The sequence below is a fragment of the Hirundo rustica genome, chromosome 3 (assembly GCF_015227805.2).
Source record: "Hirundo rustica isolate bHirRus1 chromosome 3, bHirRus1.pri.v3, whole genome shotgun sequence".
Classification (NCBI taxonomy): Eukaryota; Metazoa; Chordata; class Aves; order Passeriformes; family Hirundinidae; genus Hirundo; species Hirundo rustica.
Window position 1 is genome coordinate 93,543,145 of NC_053452.1, and position 23,391 is coordinate 93,566,535.

Sequence of the window (23,391 nt, forward strand, 5' to 3'; positions counted from 1 at the left end):
GGCTACCGTTACAGTGAATAATTTGTCTTACTCATCCATTGGGGGATGTCTAGTAAAGGCATATCAGTGCACACATATCAGTGTCTGGAGTCTTGTAATTATACTGTATTTAATTTCCCCTTTTAATGATTAATTTTGTTTACACATTGGGATAGTGTTAGGGTGTTCTGTCTCTAAGTGATTGTATTTGCATTTCTTAGTCTTGGGAATCCTTGAAAAGGATGAATCTGGGATTTTCCCTGTTTACTCCTCTCCTGACAAATTCTGCCACTGGTGACTTGCCCATTGTTTGACATTACAATGATAATCATGCCCTTTGTTTTAATACTCTAGAGAGTAGATAAAATTTGCACTGCCTAATGCTAAGACTTCTGATGAAGTGGGTCATGGAAAAAAAGAGGCTGGGATGTGTGAAATTCTGGAGTGTAGAAAAGAAGTTGCAAGGTTTTTAGCATCCAAGGGAAACATCATATTTGTTGCATACATTTATTCCAGAGGAGAAGAGAGATCACTGAAGTAATTTTAAAAATTCTAGGCATACAAGAGCTTGATATTTTAATAATATTTGTCAGTGAGGCTCAAAAATTTTGTCTTTCACACAGAGAAAAAATAGCTTGGGGTCTCAGAATATGTATCCTCTCAGTGCAGAAAGACAATCTTTCTAAATAGCAGGGGGTTTTTGTTTGTTTTTTTGTTTGTTTGTTTGTTTTTTTCAGGAGAATAGTATTTATTTCCCAAGTCATAAATCCTGCATTGTATACAAGAAAAGTCCAGTCTTCTTAGGTAGTTCTTCCTTCAGATCCCTCTATTTTTCAAGGAAACATTTAGCTACTGAAATTCATCTAAAGAGATTCCCATTTTCTACAGAGCCTGCCTCTTGGGAATTATGCTGCACGGTCTTAAAAAATGAGTTCTGTTTTCTGGAGTGGCCTTCTCTTGAAGAAAAGGTTAAAAGTACCCACAGTGACAGTGAAACTCGGCCTGGTAATAAGCCTGAAACCTGACCTGCATAAGCCTTTGGGAGAGTGCAGTGGCCCCATCTGATTCAGTGCTTCACTGCTGCTTTGGGAGTGTGGCCAAAACAGGACACCAGCGTCAGCGGTGCAGTGGCTGCTATTTGGGCATGGCATCGGCACTTGTCACCTGAGACCACCAAATTGTTTTCATAGGCCAATGAGCTCTAACTAGGAGTCATTCCTGCACAATTTCATTTTCAGAGAAACTTAAATTACCAGGAAATGCATTACGCATGCAGAAAGAAAGTAGAGAAATATTTTTCTTAAATTACTGACCTGGGATATTTTCTCTTTATTAGTTCCAGAAAATTCATATTTGTGCACATGTTACATATCACATCTCTCAAGGAAAAGGAGAAAAGAGCACCTGGGAACAGTTACAATATTTGTTGCAGAGGTCTGGATTATCTCAATGACTGTTAATTATATGTAACTGACATTTTTACTAAAATATTGGGTAACAAGAACAAATGAACAAAATCAAAACAAGCAACCAAAAATCTCCCCAAATGAAACAAACAAACAACCTCAAACCCAAACTGTGGTGGTGCAAGAATTGTTTTATCAAGTTCTTAAGTAATTTTGTAAGTTTTATGAGAAGATTTATGTTATGGTTCATTCCACTGTGCTCCCATTTTCTGTACTGGTTCCTCCCCTATGAGTTTGCTGTATAGCAAGTTGTTCTATGTCAATCATCCCACCCCCCCACCTGTCCTTGTCAATCCCCTCTCCCCCCCCAGCTCTGGGACGTCCTGTCTGTCACTTCGGGACCCCTCCCTGGGCTCGGAAAATTCCCAGGAGAGGCGTTGAGTGATAGGCTGGTGCCTGGGAAATCCCCTTTTCCCCTCTTGTGTGTGGTCCCATGTTTAAAAGTGGACACCCCCTGTTATCCCCCCGAATTCCCTGATTTGCTGACCTGTTGTTGCCACCCCTGAATCCTCCCCCGTTTATAAGTTCGCGGAGGGAAATTCAAAGGGCTCTCTCTGGGCAGTTTGGAGCGTGGCGGAGCTCCCGCCACTCGGACTTTAATAAACCGTCATTAAACCTGCTGAGTAGAGAGTCGCCCTTTTGTCCACCGCCGCAGTCACGACGCAATCAAGGCCAGCCGCCCGTGGGGAGCCGAGACCCACGGGAAGAGGTTGCTCGCCTGCTTGCAACCCCGACTGAAACGCTTTGGCCACTGTGCAGATCTGAGCCAGCCAGTGGTCAGCGCCTGCCAGGCGTGGAAGGACACAGCCACACCAAACAAATAAACAAAAAGTCCCCAAACCCCCCAAAAACCAAAAAAGGAAAACTACCAGAAACTCAAAAATAGAATAGGTCAAATAATAAGAGATAGTAAACCCTTTAATATAGAGAAATTTTAACACTTAAAAACAAGTCTGCCTCTTTATTTTTTGGAGGCTTGGTGGGTATATTTCCCTATCTAAATAATTTTGTATCCTAAGTCTTGGTTAAGTTACAGACCCATGATCTGTATTGTATGTTTGGATCTTTCTCCTTTTTTAATTTTTTAGGAATAGATTTTCTTTCTGGGTAAATATACTCTATTACCTATGAATGGTTAATTCCCCTTCATACATGCAGAATAAGATCAAGGCCTTCACTGTTTACTCATAGCAGACATACAGGCTTCACAATAATTTTTACACCTGCTTACAAAGCCCACCTGCAGCCTTCTAAAATACCTGTTTAGATTTGCTACCAACTGTTCCTGTAGCTCCTGTGTTCTTGTTTGCTTGACTTCTTCATCTGATCTAAACACCCACACAGACTGAGCAATCCACAAAAATGAGTATCTCTTTGCCAGCAGTGATTCACTTCTGCTGTCATTGCTTCATTTGTGCCCTGCAGGAAATGACAACTGAATGTCCACAAAGGTGCCTGTCAGGTTGTCCACGCAATTTCAGCAAGTACCATGGTTTCTTGGGGGGCAGTGTGCAATTCTAGTATTGAAAGTCAGCATTTGTTGAATACTAAATTTAGTAAAAGTTTTACCTACCATATACAATCTCAGAAGTAAGAATAAGGACCTTAATGATCCTGCCAAATACTCGCTTGCCTAATCTATCCAAATACTCATTTCAAAGATAAAACTTGATCCTGGAACAAAGATCTGTTACTCAGAACTCACATTCTTTAAAGAAAAGCATTACATAAAAAAATAATTTGCCCAGCTCTGGAGCATTTATTTTACAGCTGTCATAGTCAAGAAACCATTTTCAGCACTGTGCCATGGAATGTGCTAACTGGCAAAATCAAGCTTAGAGGGCTGCGAGCTTCAATCCATTTTGGATCATAAGAAATCAGTATGTTCATTTGTCATCTCAAACAGCCATGCCTTTGTCCGTGAACAACATGCAAACCAATGTGCAGAACAACTTCAAAACATAAGCATCAGATGCGAGAGTAAGGTTCAGAATATTTGAAGTTAATGCACAGGTGCCATGTTGATAAGTATAGAACAAGTCTTTGGAGAAAGACAAAGACAAATAGCAGGAAACATCAAACAACCTTTCATCCTTCACAGTTCATTAATATCTGATACTACTCATTCAATTTTGGATATGATATGGACACTGGCCCAATGTCCTAGTAAGAAACACCAGATCAACAAGAAAACCAACCAACCAACCAACTAACGAACCAAGAAGCCCGACCAAAACCCCACAAAAAACCCAATCAAACAAAATACTTATAGAATCCTTTGAGTTGGAAAAGACCTTTAAGATCATTTAGTCAGACTGTTAACCTGTCACTGCCAAGTCCAGCACTAAACCAAGCCTGTAAGTGCTACATCTACACATCTTTTAAATATCTCCAGGGGCAGTGATACAACCAGTTCCCTGGGCAACTTGCTCAAGGGCTTATTTTAATTGAATGTTTTCAGTTCCATTCTGGGAAAGGCCAGAAGTTTCCCTTTTGAAGCACTTAGATCCTCATGTGTAAGGGCTGTCAGAAACTCTAGATATCTCATCTTTCCCTCCATCTCTTTAAGTATTTAAGTCTATGAGTGGGTCCAAGCAAGTGCCTGTTGAACAAATATTTCAAACAATTCCTGCCACTTCTGTCAGAGGATGACAGATTATGACCCTCACCAGTTCAGTGTTTTAAAACTCTCATCCATAATATGAGTGACTATGGTTTCCTTTCTTGAAAGAAATCAAGTTTCATTTCCTCTGCACTCTAGAGCATACCTCTTCCAGTGCAGATACCTTCACAACTCCACCTGTTTGGTTCAAGCATTGCATGGTATAAGAGTTATCAAGGCAAAAATCTAAGGTAAACATGTTCTGTAAGCGGGTAGGAGAGTCCATTTTTAAGAGAAGGAAGGGGGTGGAAGGGTGAACAAATTGAGAGCAGGTGCTGCACTACACCCTAATAATGTCTTCAGTTTCTTTGTGTAATTGTCTGCAAACATTATTCACTTCATTCCTGAACTTAGACAAATATATTTATCCTTTCATGAATGTACATCCATATATTCACATTATAGTACCTGCTGAAACTCTTGGGAGAAGGAGAAATGGGTGAAAAAAAAAGTGCATATTTTGCATTTGCTTAATTTACTGATTTTCCTGTCAGGCCATGAAATTCCCTTCTTGCGGTCACAGGTTTCTTTCTATGATGGTTTTCCATAAGCTCAGTGTTCCAAACCAGGCAAGACAACAAGAAAGTAAGGGTTCACAAATGTGGAGTCCAGAGAACCAACCAAAAAGCATGTATTAGAAAGCTGAGGACTTCTCATCAGAAAAATGACTCTTGAAGTGAAAGAATAAGACTTTCCTTTTTTAGCTTGAGTGCCTCAGCTTAGTTCCACTGCTATAGTTTTATAGATTAAGAACTATTGCTTTTTAATGTGATTAATATGGAATCATCATCTCTAGTTTCTAAAGGGAATAAACAGGCCCCTGGATAATACATAAAGTTATTTATTGGGATGGAAAACCAATAACATTAAAAAAGAAAAAAACAATTTCATGCTACACATAGAGGGCAAAACGTGTAGCAACTATTATGGATAACTATCCCTGTATATTTGTCACACTTAATTCTCCTTCCCTGACCTGGTATTAGTCAGTATTGCTGAATAGTGGGCTAAAGCTGAATGCTAACCACTGCCACATGAGTTATTGCCTTGCAATGGCAACTGGAAGCAATTACTTCTTTGCTAGGTGTTGCAAATTTTTCAGATATAGAGGCTGCTTTTTTGTCCTTTAGGCACTGCCTAACAAATCTGTTACTGATAGTCCTGTTTCTGCTATACACTAACTTAGCTTCTCAATGGCCCAGGGAAGAATGAATGATGGCATAGGTCTGAATGTCACTGACATATGGATGTCACAGCGGCCTTTACTCACTCATGACCTTTGCTGCTGGTGACACGGGTACCTCTAGTTCCATATGGCAAAGCTGTACTCACAAGAAGATTGCTTGCCCAGTGCTATGGACCTTGATCAGTTTTTCCAGAAACAAGACTTGTATAATTCGAATGTGATTTCCTACAGAGTTTTTTGGTGTTTTATGAAATGTCTTGCATCTGATCTTTGTCCATTACCAAGTTCAGTGCACAGTGTTACCAGAAAAACTGCTAAGCCATTTTCAATCAAACAACCTAGGAAGCTTCAAAAAGTACTGGAATCAGTTTACTAGATTAATTCAGTCTTCCCCCAAACAGAAGATGTTGCTACATGATGAAAACCCAGTCTGAAAGACAAATTTAAGGCGTTTCTTTAACAAAGGCTGACTTCTCCAAGTCATACCTACTTCTTATTCCTTAATAGGCAAATCAAATATATATCTGACTGACAGAACTTAGCCTTACAGCTCCAAGACTTCACCAGGTGGCATTGGCTAAAACTTAAGTAGAGAAGACCAGATATAACCCCAAGGCACAATTCTGCTGCCATGGAAATAGCTGATTCCATCGAGATCTGAATATGCAATTCCAAAAAATAAATGGAAATTTCTACTCAGCATATGTCAGTTCAGTCTTTTCTGAATATCTGGTATAATCCTTGTGAAATCCAGGAAAAGGTATTTTGTAGCACTAGCACTCTAGATAATAAAATTTATTAGTAATGGGAAAATTTACCATAAATTTACACTACTGTAATCTTCATTCACATAGAAATGTAGATGAACTTTTTTTTCCAGTATATTCAGACACATTTTTTAAAACAGTGAACAGATATTGAATACTGAACTAGTATTGTAATTAAGTCAGGAAAGATGCAGAAGCAAAAGAAATGCTTTTGTGTAGTACTTCTCAAATATCAACACAAAAGTCCCTCTTTATCCTGATTTAAAAAGAAAATAATTAGGAACACTTAAACTAAATTTACAAGGAAAGAAAACATATTTTCTGTTCTCTTATTGCTGATATATTTGATATCTAAAAACATGCAAGTCTTGTTGAAACTCTGAGTTGATTCCTTAGTATGAAATCTAATGCATCTATTTTATGCGCAGAATTTAGACCTTACCTCATTGAAAAGATCGTGAAGCAGAAAGGGAGGGAAATTCAGATGCTGTAAACCCCTGTGTGCCTTATGTTGGTAACAGAAGAAAGTCCCTTGAGAGACCTTCAGCAGGACACTCAGTTCACCTAACTTGTGTGTCTGCCTTGTTTTAGCAGTCAGGGCTTGCACAGGAGAAAACAGAGAGATCCATGAGCCAGGAGCGTGCCCTTGTAGCCAAGAAGGCCAGTGGTATCCTGGAATGCATTGGGAAGCACTGTCTTGGTTTGAAAAGACAGGTATCTGCTAGGGAGAGGCGGGGCCCCTCTAGGAATGGGAAATTCCAATCCCTTCCCTCCTAGTTATTATAATTTAGAAGATTAAAGGGGCTTTTCAGTCAGAGCTTTGGGGAAAGGAATAGCAGTCCTTTACTAGTAAATATAACAGGACAAACAAACAACAGCAATAACAGTAATAATAAACAGAACCAAGAACCCCAAGGGGCTTTGTCTCACAAGACCCGGGCAGACTGATCTCTTGGGACCCCGAGAGCACCAAGCCGAAACGGTGGAAACTCCGGGGCTGATGGCTGGAGAGGGTGGGCTGTCCCCAGCAGGCAGGGGGTGTCCCAGCAGGCAAAGTGAGCAGTGCTGGAGAAGCTGCGATGGCTGGACAGGGCTGACCCAGCTCCAGCAGGGCAGGCGAGGGGCTCCAAATTCCTGTGTGCTCCAGGAGATGATGGAATTCCCAGAACCAGACGCTCCGTCAACAGTGGACTCCTCACACAGCCAGCAGTTGCCTGACCATCCCCTCCGAAATCGAGAGCAGAAGAAACCACCCTCAGCTCCTGGAGCCACTGAGCCTTTCCCTCCCCGCTAAACTAAGTGATCTACTACCTTTTGTGTGGGTCAAGTACCCTTTAAGCATCAGTTTTTAGTCTCTTAGCAACTTATGGGGGCAAAAAATTCTATAGGAAAACTTAACCCCCAACAAGAACATTGCCAGCCCATCAAGAGAAGTGAACCTGCCTCTCTACTCAGCCCTGGTGAGGCCACATCTTGACCGGATAAAAAGATAAGTTTATGTTGCACCCTTTCTTTCAGCAGAAGCATTAACAGTTGCTCTACCCAGAGGCCAATTTTAATGTTAATATCTTTGAGACTTTCCCCTTCCAGTTAAATTGAGCTTCAGCAGCAAGTAAATTCAATACGTGTTAGAGGAAATGTGGAGACTCCCATGAAAAAAAGGATCTTAGTGAAGCAAATAGAATACAATTCACTGAAAAACAGGGTAGTTCCTCAACCTCCTTACAAGAGGCTTCAGAAATAAGTTTTAGTTATGTGACATTTTCTGAACTTGCTAGAGATCAACAAGAACAATATGTGGCCTCTATTATGAAAGAAGTTAAACTAAAACACCTGCAGTCACACCTAGCCTAAAAATTTTTGACCGTGGAGTCACTCAGTTCCTGCACACTCACTTCTCTGCCCTTCCTCACTTTCTGCCTTTCTTGTTTTCTAGAAGAATGAGTCAAGTTCAAAGTCCTGCCTAATTTTTTTTTCCTGGGCCCCGAAGATTTAAAGCGATGATTAAACCATGGGCTGGAAAATGTGGCCAAGAATTTCATTCCACTGGTACAGGGAATTACCTACCATTAGATGTCTACTAGGGAGATGCTTTCTTTGGGATTACAGAATGAACATTTTCCAGAGATTAATAACAGTATCACACATCATTATCTGCTGTTGCAATCACCAGGTATGTTTCTTTGACAGTAATTTTCAATATAAATTCCTAACAATATTTTCATTTAAAAACACCAACCAATCAACCACCAACCCTACCCCCCCCAAAAAAAAAACAACCAAAAAAAACACAAAAAAACACAAAAAACCACAAAACAAAACAAACAAACAAAAAAACCCCACACCAAAAAACCAAACCAAAACAAAACAAAAAAAAACAAAACAAAACACAAAAAACCCCACAAAAACCCTGATAAAAAAAACCAAGGAAAAAATGGGAGACAATGTTCACTGAAACAAAAGCTGCACACTGTGTATAGTGGGCAGAAGATGAAGAGAAAAGGCACAATTGAATGCTAGTCCCTTTGCTTGTGTTGAAAGTCTGCCAGGACTCAAGGAGCGCAGTCAATTTGTTGCAAAGCACTGTCAAAGGAGGAAGTTTTCAGAAGATAAGCTACCAAAACTGGCCCAGATGGCAAACAGGAGGGCGCTAAATTCAGGTCTACACAGAGGTGAAAGGTTTTGAATTACCTCACCTGGGGTAATTCCACTGTGCAGATCGTGGGAAAAGCATGGATGCAACAACAGGAAGATGCAAGGCCAAGTAAGGCAGGTCTGGGAAACATGTTTGGACAAAAGTTCCTATCATGGCAAACTGTGGGGGAGGAAGCAACTGCTTACACACGTTGCCCCAAGTTGAGGCAATGGCATGTACACTTCTGGATACCTGAGACTTGGACAGTATAGAAGAGGTACCTCCAGAAGAACACTCTGGGGATTCCACCACTGGTAGGACCATAAGGAAAAGGGCCAGGGGAGATGATGAAGGAACTCACAAGATAGTGATTATAATCTGTCTGTTTCTCTCTCTCTCTCTCTTTCTCTCCCCACACCCTCCTTCATATTTCTTCCCTCTCCTCCCCACCCAGCTCTCACATTTAATCTTAAATAATATCTGTACTTTTGACTTTGGCTTGTGGTCTAATTTGCACCTTTATTTGGGCAGAGGTGCCCTTTAACCACTGGACTCGAATATTATTTCAGGATTGGGATTGTAACACTATTCCAGTGTTCTTAACAAAGTCATTCAGAGAGTTTAGGAAGGAAATCAGTGTAAGAATATGCACATAAAATAAGATCATATCTTGTTGGATTTAAAAGGATCAAAGAAACTTCCTTTCCTGAACTTAACGAGGTACATGAATTACACAACCAAGATTCCATCAAACCACCTGGACAATGCTGATGGACCTACAGTTATTTAAAGAAGAGGAACTACCTTGTATGAGTATGAGAAAGGCCATTGCAAGAGAGGATCAGAACTTCACTGAGGACAGAGTTAAACTGGTCCATAAGGGAAGAATTGGGTATTGTCATAGATCAGTTAAGTGTTGTGAAGTCTGGAGAATGAGTCAGACAGGCAGTCACTAGTAGCTCAATTCCACTGCCCACATACGAGCACCATGAACATTTTTGGATGTCCTAGGCTATAAGCTGAAGGCAAACTTGCTGGTCGATGAATAAAAGATCAAATATCCATTGATCATAATGTTAGTCACATTATTCAGCTAACTATACAAAGGCACTTACATTTATCTGCCTTAATCTCAAGAGCAAAATGTAATTGTCCCTTTCCTTGGATTTTCTTCTACAAAATGAGAAAAAAGAGAAATATGGCACACACTAGCATACCAGTATTCAAGTGTATGACAATCTCCCCTGTGCATCGTTCTTGGTACAATAGCATTATGCAAATCATGGACCAAAGCTTCTGGAAAGCTAATTTGAGACTTTTAGTTTCCAACAGAAGCTTAAGCTATATCTAATCTTGTGCTCCAAGGCTATTGCACTCAAAATAATATTTCAGTTATATTCAGAACACTTTTTCCAAATTCTCAAGTACCATAAAATATAGTAGCTCCCTTTCATCGGGGAGGGAAAAAAAAAAAAAAAAAAAAAAAAAAAAAAAAAAAAAAAAAAAAAAAAAGAGCAACAGACAAACCACAAAAAACACACCAAAAAAGTATTTTATATTGATAAAGTCAGAAAGATATCACTGGAAATAAGATGAGAACTCTGCTAGTTTCACTAGGCTTTCGCCAGATTGCATTAAAATTCTTATGGAATGAATATGATCTTCATGTTTAATTTGAAGACCCAAAATCTTTGAAAACACCTGATGATACCAATAAAGGATCTTTCAGCATCTCAGCATAGTTTCTTAAATCACAAAAATAACAGAGACTCAAACACTACTTCTCAGAAGGATCTAATTTGCAGCTCTGTGATGAATCCAAGTTGATGATAAATCACCTGGTATGGTACAAATTCACTTTGTTCTTACTGTTTGGCTTGAACTTCTGAAATTCAAAAGACACCTTTGGACTCTGGACTCCAAAGACATTAGTCAATCTGCCAATTTCTAGGATCAGAGGCAGATACCAGAATTACTTGGAAGGGTATTGCAGCAAAACTCTCAGGTAAGAATAGACAATTTTATTTTTTCCCAGTTTGCATAGGCTCACTCTCTATAAACAGAAGTAAGATTATATAAGCTAAAAATAATAAATAATATTTAATTTTGTATTTATTCTTTGAATATACTGAAAAGCTACTTGTCCAATTTTTGTACTTTGCAGATAACACATGCATAGCATCATTACAGTGTCCTGTAGCATCATTATAGTATTATATAATTATATATATGCATATAATATCATAGATTCTCATGCAGATAAGGTTCTGCATTCTGATATATAATATACGCATACATATTAATATCACTGTAAGCAGTTTTAAGGTTATAATTCAAACCAAAACAGCTTCTGGGAACACCAGTATTTCTACTGCCATACACAGAAGTAATAAAGCAGTGGAAGAATGCCTGCATTTCCCATCAGTACCAAATACTGGAGGTTGCAGAAACAATCAATTCACATTTTGGGAAAATTATTCATCCTTGAAAGTCTTCAAGTATGACTGATCTCTATTTATGTAGAGAATGTGAGAGCAACAGCCAAAGGCTGTATTTTCTGCTTCTGTTTACCATATTATTGTACTTACAGAAACAAATCTTGTTATTGCTATGTGGGGCTTATTTCTCAGAGAAACAGACTCCCACAGAAACCAGAGCTCTGGAAATCAAAGGCTGTAGCCACAGAAACCAGAGCTCTGGAAACCAAAGGCTGTAGCACTTGCTCCAGAAAGAAGGTGTTCTACTATATTTTTTATACTAAATAGTTTTTTGACAATCAGTACTAGCAATAGGAACAAAATTCAGTTCACTTCCTTTGAAGTGACCAAGAGAAGCTAAATAAAAGTGGAACAAGAAGGCAATTTCTATCTCAGAACATTACACTGGAGTAAGACCTTACAGATACATGGAATGCAGAGATTCATCAACAAGTTGTGTCTAAGTTGTGACTAAGACTTGCTTTTTTTTTGGATACAGTGAAATGCATTTGGTAGAACAACAGAAAGTACATACGCATTTCACGTTGACATATAAATTGGAAATGAAGAGATTTTGAAACACCCTTGGAACTGTTGCCATAGCTGCGTTTTCTCTGTGCCAGTATAAATTTCCTTTTTCTCAGCAACAGGCTGAGGTACAGTATTTAAAAAATGACATGTTTTTTATGAATAGCTGCATCAACAGACACTTTTGTAGTCACTTTCTCAAGCAGTGGAGACAGCACTTTTGACACTGATAGGATTCCACGTGATAGAGATCAGGTAACATCAGCCTCACACCTGCTATTTTCTTCTGCATTTGCGGACAGCTTTCTGTTATTCATAGAACTGCTCAAGCATTCAGCATATGCCATAGAGTTCCAGTGATTTAAAACCATCTGCTTAAGGTTTTATTTTGACAAGCTGGTCTGTTGCTGAAGTTCTCACAGTGCTGTTCAGCCTTTTATCAAATGACTAGTAAAAACCACTAAACACAGTTGTGAGCTACCTTTGGTAAATATGTTTATTTCTTAAAAGATTGATGCTGAGTAAAATGACCATGTGATGGGAAAAATACCTCAAACAGGTCAAAGTAATATGCTTGAACAGCTTCTCAGCTGTAATTTAGTTTAATGGCATTTTTAAACTTACTTCATTTTTCACAAATAGCTTAAAAAATAGCCTTTATCTTGTACTACACTCTATCCCTTAGTATTTCAGTTAATATGAATTAATAGTTTAATTTAATTTTGAATAAAATTGCTTTTATCTATTTTTTTTTTTTTAAATACTGCCTGGTTTTCAACCTGTTTCCATCTCTAGGTATAGATAGTATATGTATATGTATTAATTTCACAGGCTTTCTGCACTGATTTACATTGAAATGGTACTGACATTGCCAGCCAAATAATACTCAGGAAGATGTCATTGAGCTACTCAGGTCAGACCACATAATTTAAAGGATTCTCCTTTAGGGAGTTCCAGGGTCATTTTCAGACAGAAGTACCCATCTGTGAAGTAATCTTTTCATGAAAATCTTCAGTAGCCCGAGCCCCATTTTCTTTCAGCATGTCTTCTGGCCTAGGATGTTGGTACTGGTAACATTCCTGCATTGTCCAGTGAAGGGAGCTGGTTATTTTCCTTGTCATAGCAAACCTGGGTGCCATTCAGCCAGCTAGAAGAGATCTGCCAGATCACTTCAGACACACTTATACAGTACAACGGAGCAAAATATTGCCATTTCAAAATTCCATGATGGGATTAAATTCTGGCAGGTTACGCTTCTCATTTTACAAATAGATTCATAGTCTTGATGCTCAGACTGTTGTGATCACTTGGTCTACAGTGGATATGATTTTCTCAGATGCTGAGTCAAAGAATGCTTTCCAGAAGGATATCTAATCTCATTTTACAGACTCAGAGCCAGAGTGCATTTATTGCCTTTCCCGATAAATTGTTAATTACATTTACTGTCTCTGTTTCAAGATTGAATATACATATCTTACACTTTTGTCTGTAAGACTGAAAGTTTACCTTTATTTCCCTTGATCAGATTTAATTTTAAAGTAGAAATAAGTATCTCTATATGGCAATCAAATCACCTTTTAACCTTTGCTTTGATTAGCTGAACAAATTGAGTCCTTACCACATGTTTATTTTTCAAAATTACTCTTTGAATGTGGTCAACAGACACCATCCCAGTAGAATAATTAAATTATATTTGATTGGAAGGGACATTTAGATCATCTATTTCCACCCCTTGTGTCATAAGCAGGGACAGCTTCCAGTAGATCAGGTTGCTTCAAGGCTCATTCAACCTGACCTCAAACACTTCTAGTGATGAAACATCCATAACTTCTCTGGGCAACCTGTTCCCATGACTCACCACCCTTATAGTAAAGAATATATTCCTAATATCTAGTCTAAATCTACACACTTTCAGTTCCAAGCCATTCTCCTTTTCCTATGTTCTTGCAAAAATTCATCCTCATTCTTCTTGCAGCCCTCCTCTCCCAACATTTTCAGCCTGTTATCAGAGAAGAGATGTTTCATCCCTCTGATCATCTTACTGGCCTCCTCTGGACTAACTCCAACTACCCCATGTCCTTCTTATGTTGGGGACTCTAGAGGTGGGTGCAGCAATCCAAATGGGTCTCACAAGAGTGAGGTAGAAGGAGATAATAATATCCCTTGGCTGGCTTCCTTTGATGTATAGCAATAGTCTCCCTAGTTGTCTTCAAGGGAATAATCTTTCTCTACAATCCCCTCTTTGTTTATCCAGAAGTTGCACTAACATGTTAAGATATTCATATATTATGTCCCCAGTGTACCTTCTGAAAAACTGTTTTCCAAAATAGTGTTTTCATTACTTACCTAGAACATTAATTTCTCATCCTTGGATCAATTAAGTTACCTTCAGCTCTTTGAAAGCATGCTTGGTTAGAGAGTAGCAATTTAACTGAACAACACTGATGACTCTGTAATGGTAACCTTTCCTGTTGTTTACTGTGCTGACCATCTTAATGCTAGTTATAAATTCATACAGACAAGGTTTTATATTGTCTGCATTCTTGATAAAATTATTGAATAGCACTTGACAAAGCACCTCCATCTTGAGATAAGTGCCCCAAACCTGATGAATTTTCATGAACAACTATGTTTGAGAAAGGCTTAGTCTTTCTAATTTACATATAATGCAGATTTTTATTCAAAAGTCAAGAGTAACTAGGTCAAATATTCTGATGAAAGTCAGTTTTACAGTCTTCTCATTGGTTTGAACAAGAAGAAAAAGGTAAACTTGTACACTTTTTCTTGGTATCGACATTTTCAGTTTATTGTCCCTTCACATGATGACTAAAAAGGTAGCATAATGTGGTATGAACAATTCTCAGGTCATTTGGATTGGAGCTGACTAGCAGATCTCAAAAGATAACAACAGAAGTGGAACCTTTGCTGAATAAGTGGGTTTCTAGTTGGGTTCTGGGTTGACCAGAAATAATGTTAATATCAATCAAATTCTTCTAAATGAGCTAGAGTTAGATATAAAAAAAATCAAAATATGGTAAGATCTCTGAGGGATTGAAAGAGCAAAACTATGAAAGATGATGATTAAACAAGACCAGTTACATAATGTGATCTTGATTACATGGTGAAGTGGTCCATTCAAAAGTTGATTTGAATGCTATCAAAGGAAAATATAGTGGTGAGCTACTTAGTGGAAGAACTTGCTGACTGGAAGAGTAGCAAAACCTTTGGATGCATTAAAAGGGGGATAGTTAGCAGCATTAAGTAACTAAGTAGTGCTATGTCAACTGGGAGACTAATATTGGGCCAAAGTTGTTCAGTCAGTATCTACATACTTAAGGATTTCTCAAAGCTTTAGAAACTTCATGGAGTACAAGAAATAAGTAAGATACTGTGACATTTCTAATAATGTATTAATCCATTAATCCATCAGTAAAACTGAGAAGAGTAGCTTGTGAAACCACTGTTTTGTAGCACTTTCATAGCCCTAACTTCTCTCCATTCTTCTATCTGTCTTCCCATCTTCAGACACTCAGAATCAAGAATGGACTACTAGAAGACAAGGAAGGACCAAAGGAGGCTTTAATGTAGCTCTTACTGGCTCTTGCAGATCAACTCTAAATATCTCTCCTGAATTTAAAGTTTTAAAGCAGGTGTCTTTATACTGTTATAAATGAGATCACTGACCAATTCCTACTTAATTGGGAGACCATGCTCAGGTATACAGAACGTCCCTTGCAACTCTGGTGCGATCTATTAATTTCCTGAACTGAGACTGATTGCTACTAGAAATGAAATCTCCGAAACCAAATTTCCTGTATGCATGTGAACCTGCAGGAACATGCATCAAGCAGAACTGAATTCTTCTGCATTTCATTCTAAATGTGAGATGTATTTCTATAATTTAACATTCCCTTTTTGGTCTGCTCACTGCACTTTCACAGATGTAGTAAATGTATCTATAGACTCTAAATATCTCCTTTCTTGTCCATGTTATGTGCTTATTAATTTAATAATGAAGTGGAAGGCTGATTAATTACACTGCAGTTAATGTAATAATTCTGTTTTTGAAGTACTATAGACTATTTCTTTTTTAAAGTTTTGGACCAAGTCTTTTAAACAAAGGCAGCCTTATAAAAGTCTCAACCCCTGTTAATTTAGTTTATCATAGGGTTATACCCAGTTGACCAGGTATTATCTCCGTAAATCTAATTAACTGTTCAGGCCTTTTTATGTGTCAGTGCTTTTGTATTTTCCTGCAGAAACTGTCCTGCCTGCTCCAAATAACTTCCTCAGAAAAACTTTTCTTTAAAAGCGAGAAAAAGATTAACTTGATCAATCTTGCCGTGTATCTCAAGATTTTCTCTCACCATTCAACTCAAATAACTCATGAGTCTGGGTTTTCTATCATTACCATGACACAAAATCCAGCAGAACTTAATTTTATATACAGTACAGAAACCAGTGTGTAATTAAAAAAAGTTATCTGGCTGCACGGTAGCCTTGTACTTAAGAAGTGGGGAAAAAAGAAACCCTTAAGGTACAGAGGTCATTTTTGCAAGTACAGCAATTGCTGTGTTAATTCCTCTCACTTAAGTTGCTGCCTAATGGCTCATTGGTAGCTGCAGCTCCTGTTGTAGAATTCATTTCATTCTGAGATGTGTTGTTAGCAGCTCGGAAGCATAATGGCTGACTGCTAAAGAAGAGAAAAGACTGGGGACTATATTTACACCACTTAATTTTTTTGCAGTAACATTTGTCTAAGGATTTTCATCTGCAAAATCATGTGCTTGGGTTAAAAAAAAAAAACAAAAAAACAAAAAAAAACTGCCTCCACACAAAAAAAAGACCCAGAACCTTATCAGGGCATGATTCACCTTATCCTAGCAGTAATGTGACAAGCTGCTGATGATCCAGTTTCAAGGTTTATAAAAATGAAAGCTGACCATGGACACCTGAGAAAACCTTTGTATTCTTGAGGATAAAACTCGTGTCATCAGACATAAATATCCACAATGCACCTGCTTGTTTCAGTCCACTTTGCAGTTTGCAGACAAAAAATAAGCACGTCAAGGACATGAGCCCTTTTCTTCTGAGGTAAGTAGGTACGTAAGAAGGTAGAACTGGTCATGTGAATTTCTGCAGGTGGCTGAAATAAGTATGAGATAAATCATACCCCATTCATTCCATAGGTCACATAGACCTATCTTTGGAAAGTTGCTGCTCTGTTTATGACACCTGTAGAATATTCTGACATAAATTTGTAGTGTTTCAACATTATGAAATACAGAATAAAACAACATTCAGGCTTCAGCTCCATGCTGGAATTCAGCATGTCTCAAGGAAATTATTCAAGATAGTAGAGGCTGTTGTAATTGCCACGTTTTAAATAAAAATTGTATAAGGACATCATGTGCAGTCCTCATGATTTATATAATTCACAAAAAAAAAAAAAAAAAAAAGAAAAAAAAGAAAAAAAAATCTGAGTTACAATATTTCTTCATAACTGCTTTGCAAGGAGGATTTTGCTTGCTACTCGACATTATTTCTTCAGGTGATAGAACAACTTGGTGTACTTTTTGCTATTTCCAAAACACCAGATCATCATAATCAGGCATTCATTTTTAAATATTTTAACAGTGTATTGTACTTTTTTGAACTTCGCATTTGCAAATGAACTGCTACAGCTCAGACTCACTGTCTAATTCCTACATATCTCCTGTAATGCCTGGTTCATTTTGATACTTCCTTTTTTGATTGCTGTCTGGCAACAGTTACAGACAGGACTTAGTCCAATGCTTAGGCAACATCTCTCTTCTACCAAATAAAAAGGATTAAGTAATACATGGGGAAATGTTTGGATTTTTTTCCCTCATGTATTTACTGAATCTGCTACAAACACTGTGAATTTTATGCCAGTAAATGATCACTAGAATGATACTTGTCTAGTGAAGAAAAAGAAAGAGAAAAAGAGGGGGAAAAAAAAAAGTGAACTTCCTATCCTTCTGAATGGCTGATGATAGTTTCATACCCCTATGTTACCTTGAAAGAGCACAACAACTCTGAAGGAATATATTAAGCTCCATAGTTTAGATTCTGTTATATGAATGCATCTTCTAGTACCAAATTGAGCTGTTACTGAGTCAGGAAAAGTTTTTGTTTGTTTGTTTGTTTGTTTTGTTTTTCCCCCCCAATCTTGTTATTGTTGTTATTATGGAATTCTAACATCCTCCAGCTCTCATATCTACTGTACATATTTTATAATGAAATAATAAATTCAGTTTGTTCACATACAAATTAATATTAGGTGCGTTCTGGGACTAAACTCTTCCTGTTAGTGAATTAAACAGGGGAAAAAAGGGAAGAAAGGCATTTTGAGGCAGCTAAAACCCAAAAAAAGCTAATAAAAGAACTAATCAGCTTCCAGGTTGTCATCTCAAAACTCAATGCCAGTATGCAAAATCTACAATTCTGAAAAAACTAACAAAAAAATTAATCTTGCAATTCAGTTTGCCTGGGGTAATAGAGTGGCATTTTCCGGCAAAACATATATTTTTATGGAAAACAACATCAGTTATGACTCCAGTTAAAATGTACTACAATAAACAGTTCAGATTTTACCAATGATTTCTATCTCAAAATGCACAGAAGTTTAAGCAAATATTCTTGAACAATTTTAGGTAAGATTTATTCTGCCTCAAGATTTACATTAGTGTGCAAGAACAACTTTCCCCATCCCCAAGGAGGCACCTGATGCCCAGAGCTGGCCTTGCCCTGCTGTACCTGCAGCTGCTGTGCTCCTGACACCCAAGCAACTACTGGTTCTTGCTGCACCCTTATATCTCCTTTGTAAGACCTAAATCTCATTCTCCCACTGAAAGGGATCCTTATACTGTTCATGCACTTGCACCTGAAGCTCTCCCTTCCCTCTGACCTTGTCTGGTCAGTTTGCACTTCCTTCATTGCTGCCCTGTGTTCCATCCAGCTTGGCAATCCCCAATTACTGATGATTCCACTTCCAAAACGGAATTAAATGCCTTCCACTTAAAGTGCTAATTGCCTAGTAATGAAACCTTTAATCATCAGGTGATTAAAATTTTAATCACTAAAAGGCCTGAAGAAATCCACTACATAATGTTGAAGATCAATTTCTAAGTTTTTTTTAAACATATGCTTCCAGTGCAAATTGCCGTATGTTGTAAAGATGAACAGTGCAGTATGTGAAATGTGAAGTTCTTCAATACATTCTGTGCTGAGAAAAAGGTTAAAAAAATTGAAGAGCACAGCTGTAACTGTGAAATATATTTAATGTTAGATTAATTTACAAAGGGTTTTTCTTTTTAAGCTTGTTTAGAAGTCACTAGGAAAAAAATATATTCTTGCATTAACTTCCCAGCAACTAAAAACAGATTCATGAAATCTGCTTTTCCAATCAAATGGTAGATGAGAGCTGAAAATACAGACTGAAAAATATCTAGAAGGAACTGTAACTGTTTTGACATATTGAATAAGAAGTAGTAGCTATTGTGCACACAAATCAAATCTCTTAATCCTAAAATTTTGCAATGAAGTTTAGCACATGGATTCCAAATTAATGTGCTAGACAGTAATGACACTACTAGTTCAGTGAGCCACAAATGAAGAAGGATTCACCAGACAGAGGAAGCCATCTGCTACCATCTTCTGTATCCACTTAAAAAAAAAAGTCTATATTTGAAAAGTTCCCTACACTCAAAGAGGTCTGTATGTACCAGATCTTAGCATCTCATAACCATCCATTAGCTGGCACAGAGCAGTGGGAAATCCACAGCCTGATGGAATGGATTTACAAAGCTGTGTTTAGGAGCAAGACAGGCATCTCTGAGGACTTACAGCATTTTTTTCACAGAAGTATGCATTAATCATTTGTGGTTATATTATACTGGTAGCAAGCAAATACAAAACATGCAACATAAAGGCAGCATATGACATCAGGCAAGCACACCTGGTATAAGGCAAAGGAGGAGCTTGTCTGCTTTTCTGAACCTCCCCACATTCCTTGTATTTTCCTCATTCTACGGTCTCATGGATTTTTGGGCTTAGAGACTGCCATTTCTTATGTTCTTCCTCTTTGTCCTTTGCATTTCTAGCAAAACAAGCAGTTCATGTACTTTTTGTTGCCACGCTATAGCTCCCTGGACTCACAAGCAGCCCAGGAAATTCATCTGCTAGGAGTCTTATTAAGCATCATACAATTCAGGGTGAATATAAAGGCATGTAAGGGACATAATGGCTTCGGAGCCTCGCAAACATTTTTAATGTTCCAGCATACTGCTCTATTGCTTCTGTATTGTTTAAAGCATTTTCAATCTTTCAGATGAAGTGCATGTTGATGATTCTTTACCTCCCTGATAATAAAGAAATATCAGGAAATAGAAAGGAATTAATGGAGCTGAAAAAAAAGGTTTATGGTCAGTGGGCAGGTTTGTGGAGACAAATATTCAAAACCTACAAGGCAAAGCCTCACACATCTCAAAAATAATTGTAGAGATTCAACTTAAACTGATTCTGAAAAGCAATTAAAGTCCATACTTTTAATCTGTAAGAAACAGAATAATTTTAAAACTGAAAAACTAGTGAAATGAGTTGCATGTATGTTTATGCTACAGTTTAGTGTATTCTTAACCTCAAAATTAATTTAAATTGGAAGGAGAAAAACACACAAATACAACCAAGTGTGTCTTTTTCATGTGTAAAAGCCTTGTATTGAAGGTACTATAGGTACTGCTGTTTAATTTACAACTGCTTTTATATTTGCCTTCAAATTATCTCCATATATTAATGGTTTATTAGTGATTGAAGACATCTCTTGTATGAAAGACATTATAGAACTAAATTCCATTCTATTCTGGTCCATTTGTAAAGGTCAGCTGAGCAATGAATCAATACAGTACTAGAAGCAGGCAGTTCTCTTGAGACTGGAGATAGCAAAGGGGCTGACAAACTGGAGTTTTGCAAAATCAGTTCAATACAAGGGACACATGGCAAATCCAGGCCTCCTACGCTAAGCTGGTCATATTGCACTTCTACCAAGGGAGTTGAAGCTGCTTACATCAGGTTTGAATCAGACTCAACACAACAGTTGTCTGGGATACAAATTCCTCCAAGTAAATGGAGTTATACTGAAGATCAATCTGGCCACATTGCTTAGGATTTCAGGCTACTTGCCTGATTGTGTCACAATTGCTGAGAGTCACAGACTGCAATATAACAGGAACTCATTCTTTGCGGTCTGGCCATAAAATTTTCACCTCCAGAACCCTTTTTGTTTTCTCTTTTAAAAATCCCTGGGGTTAATTTCTTTGAAAATTAAGCCACTATTCTAAATTGTTGTCACACTTATGACCTTCTTACTTTCACTGGATCAAGTTCAAAGCAATAGGCTGACAAATCAAGATTAAATAGATTCTTTGCTGAAAAACACTGTTTAAAAAGATACAGTTACATGATCATTCTATACAATAATATGTGTTGGAGGCTGATGACTGGTTTAGATAGAGCATTTGACATTTAGTTCCTTGAAACATTAGATACGAAAAGTGTAACTGGTACTTAAATCTGAGTCCTCAATAAGAAGCTTGATTTTTTTTTTTTTTTTTTTTTTTTTTTTTTTTTTTTTTTTTGCCAAATCTTTTCAGCTTGATTGTGAAACCAAGTTCTGTACTGTTCTAACTCTGTAGCTAAAACTTTAGTCCCTCTTTACCATTTTTAATAAAATTTCCTGTATAGCTTTTCTGCATTCTGATATCTCATTGTGTATGCAAATACCCGGCTGCCTCTGAAACATTTGAAAATATTACTAACAGACCTCTCTACTATTGGAATAGCCTCCTTCATCCTCTAGAAGCACCCTTCTAAAGAGCTTTTAACTACATTTTGTATTATACTCTATCTTTATAGTGGTCTAGATGTACCCTTGGCTGATTTCTGGCTTTACTTTTATTAAGGATTGAAGTTGTATTTAGTGTCTGCCTCTTTTGGTTCCAGTTTTTTGCTTTGCAGTCCAAATATTCTTTCTGGTTTTCATCTGCTTTAGCATGCCCTTGATTCTCCCAGCCACTCTTGTTTGGTGCTCTGACCTAATTTCTGCTTAAGCCCTTCCCTGTTTGAGAAAACTGTGTTGTTTGCAAATTATTTTCTTCCTTTTTTTTTTTTTTTTTTTTTTTTTAAATCCCATGGCTGTCACAGATTTATCTAGAACTGTGTGTATATCACTGTTTGTGAAGTAATTTCTCTTGTTCATGGAATTCTAATGTAAGTGTAAAATCCTGCCTTTTTTTTTTTTTTTTTTTTCCTGAAGTTGTGGCATTATTTTCTCCTTCATCTTTTTCTGTTGCCCTTGCTCTTTACATTGCTTTAGACTGTCCCTCTTGAGGATCTTGTTTATTAGTGCCAGCTATGTTATCTTGATTTTAATCACACTACACTTATCTAGTAGTTCCTGATTTCTGACTGAACCAGCAGCTCCCATCAGTAATTTCATTCCTCTCCCCTGATGCACACTTCCTTTTGCTTTACGGGCATTGATAAAATGCTGGGCAATCAGACCTTTTACCAGCCAGACTTCAAACTGAAAATACCTAATCTAACTTTAATGGTTGAAGCGTGTGTGTGTGCGGGGGGTGACCGAAATGGTTTTGTTTTTCCAATCCATCACTATCTTGGTTACTCAGCAAGGCTCTTAAGGCGCTACCAGACTGTCACCTGAGAGAAAGCTGGGTCAATACTCAGGTTTACAAAAGGTGCAAGCTGACAATATTAAGTATATTTAGTATTGTGTGATTTTCTGCAGAAAAATGAGAGTTCAAAAGAATGACCTATTGTATTGCTGGTATAAATAAACGTCAGTAACAACTAGGGGTCCAGACAGAACCGACATTGTCAAAAAATCAAATTGTCATTTCTTGATTATTCTTCAGAAATATGAGCAAAGCCCCCCACCCCAAAAATCTGAAAAATATTTTTGGTTACTAACTTATTGTTACTTGTAATGATGTGTAAATCACCTTCCATTTCAGCCCCAACCAAAGATGCAGCCTGACCATGGCTTAAATAATTGAAGGGATTTATTGCCTTTGTGTATTATATTACCATTCTAGTGTCATTTGAAGGATAGGCCAGAACAAATTAGGCAGACATAAAAGAGTGTCTAAAATCCTGTCCTTATTCTGGAAAAAAAGGAAAGGGTTTTCTTATTTTAAATAAGGGTTTCCTTATTTATTTGAACAAGATATTCTACTTCACAGTAGTCAATTTCTGCAATGATCATCATGAAATGTAAGTGCAAATAGATATCACAATTATATGCTATCATAAGTATAGGAAATAATAAAAGAAATTTGCAACTGTATAGTTTTGTACATGAAATATTGTGCTGCAGCAAATGTTATTCTCTTTTTCAACTTTACCATGCATTTCTGGATATTATGAATCTGTCAAATAACACAGCAATACTGCATTAGTAAACCGAATGTACTAGGGTATATAAAACAAAAATCTATGTCCTTAAAAAGAAAGAAGGTTTTGCATAGGGAAGACCTTCCTATATCTGAGGGAAGGTGAACAGCTGGCGCGCTCATCTTTAAGAGGAACAAAAAATTGAAAGGCAGAAAAAGAAACTGTAATTTCTGTAGTGAAAAATATGTACAGAAGCCA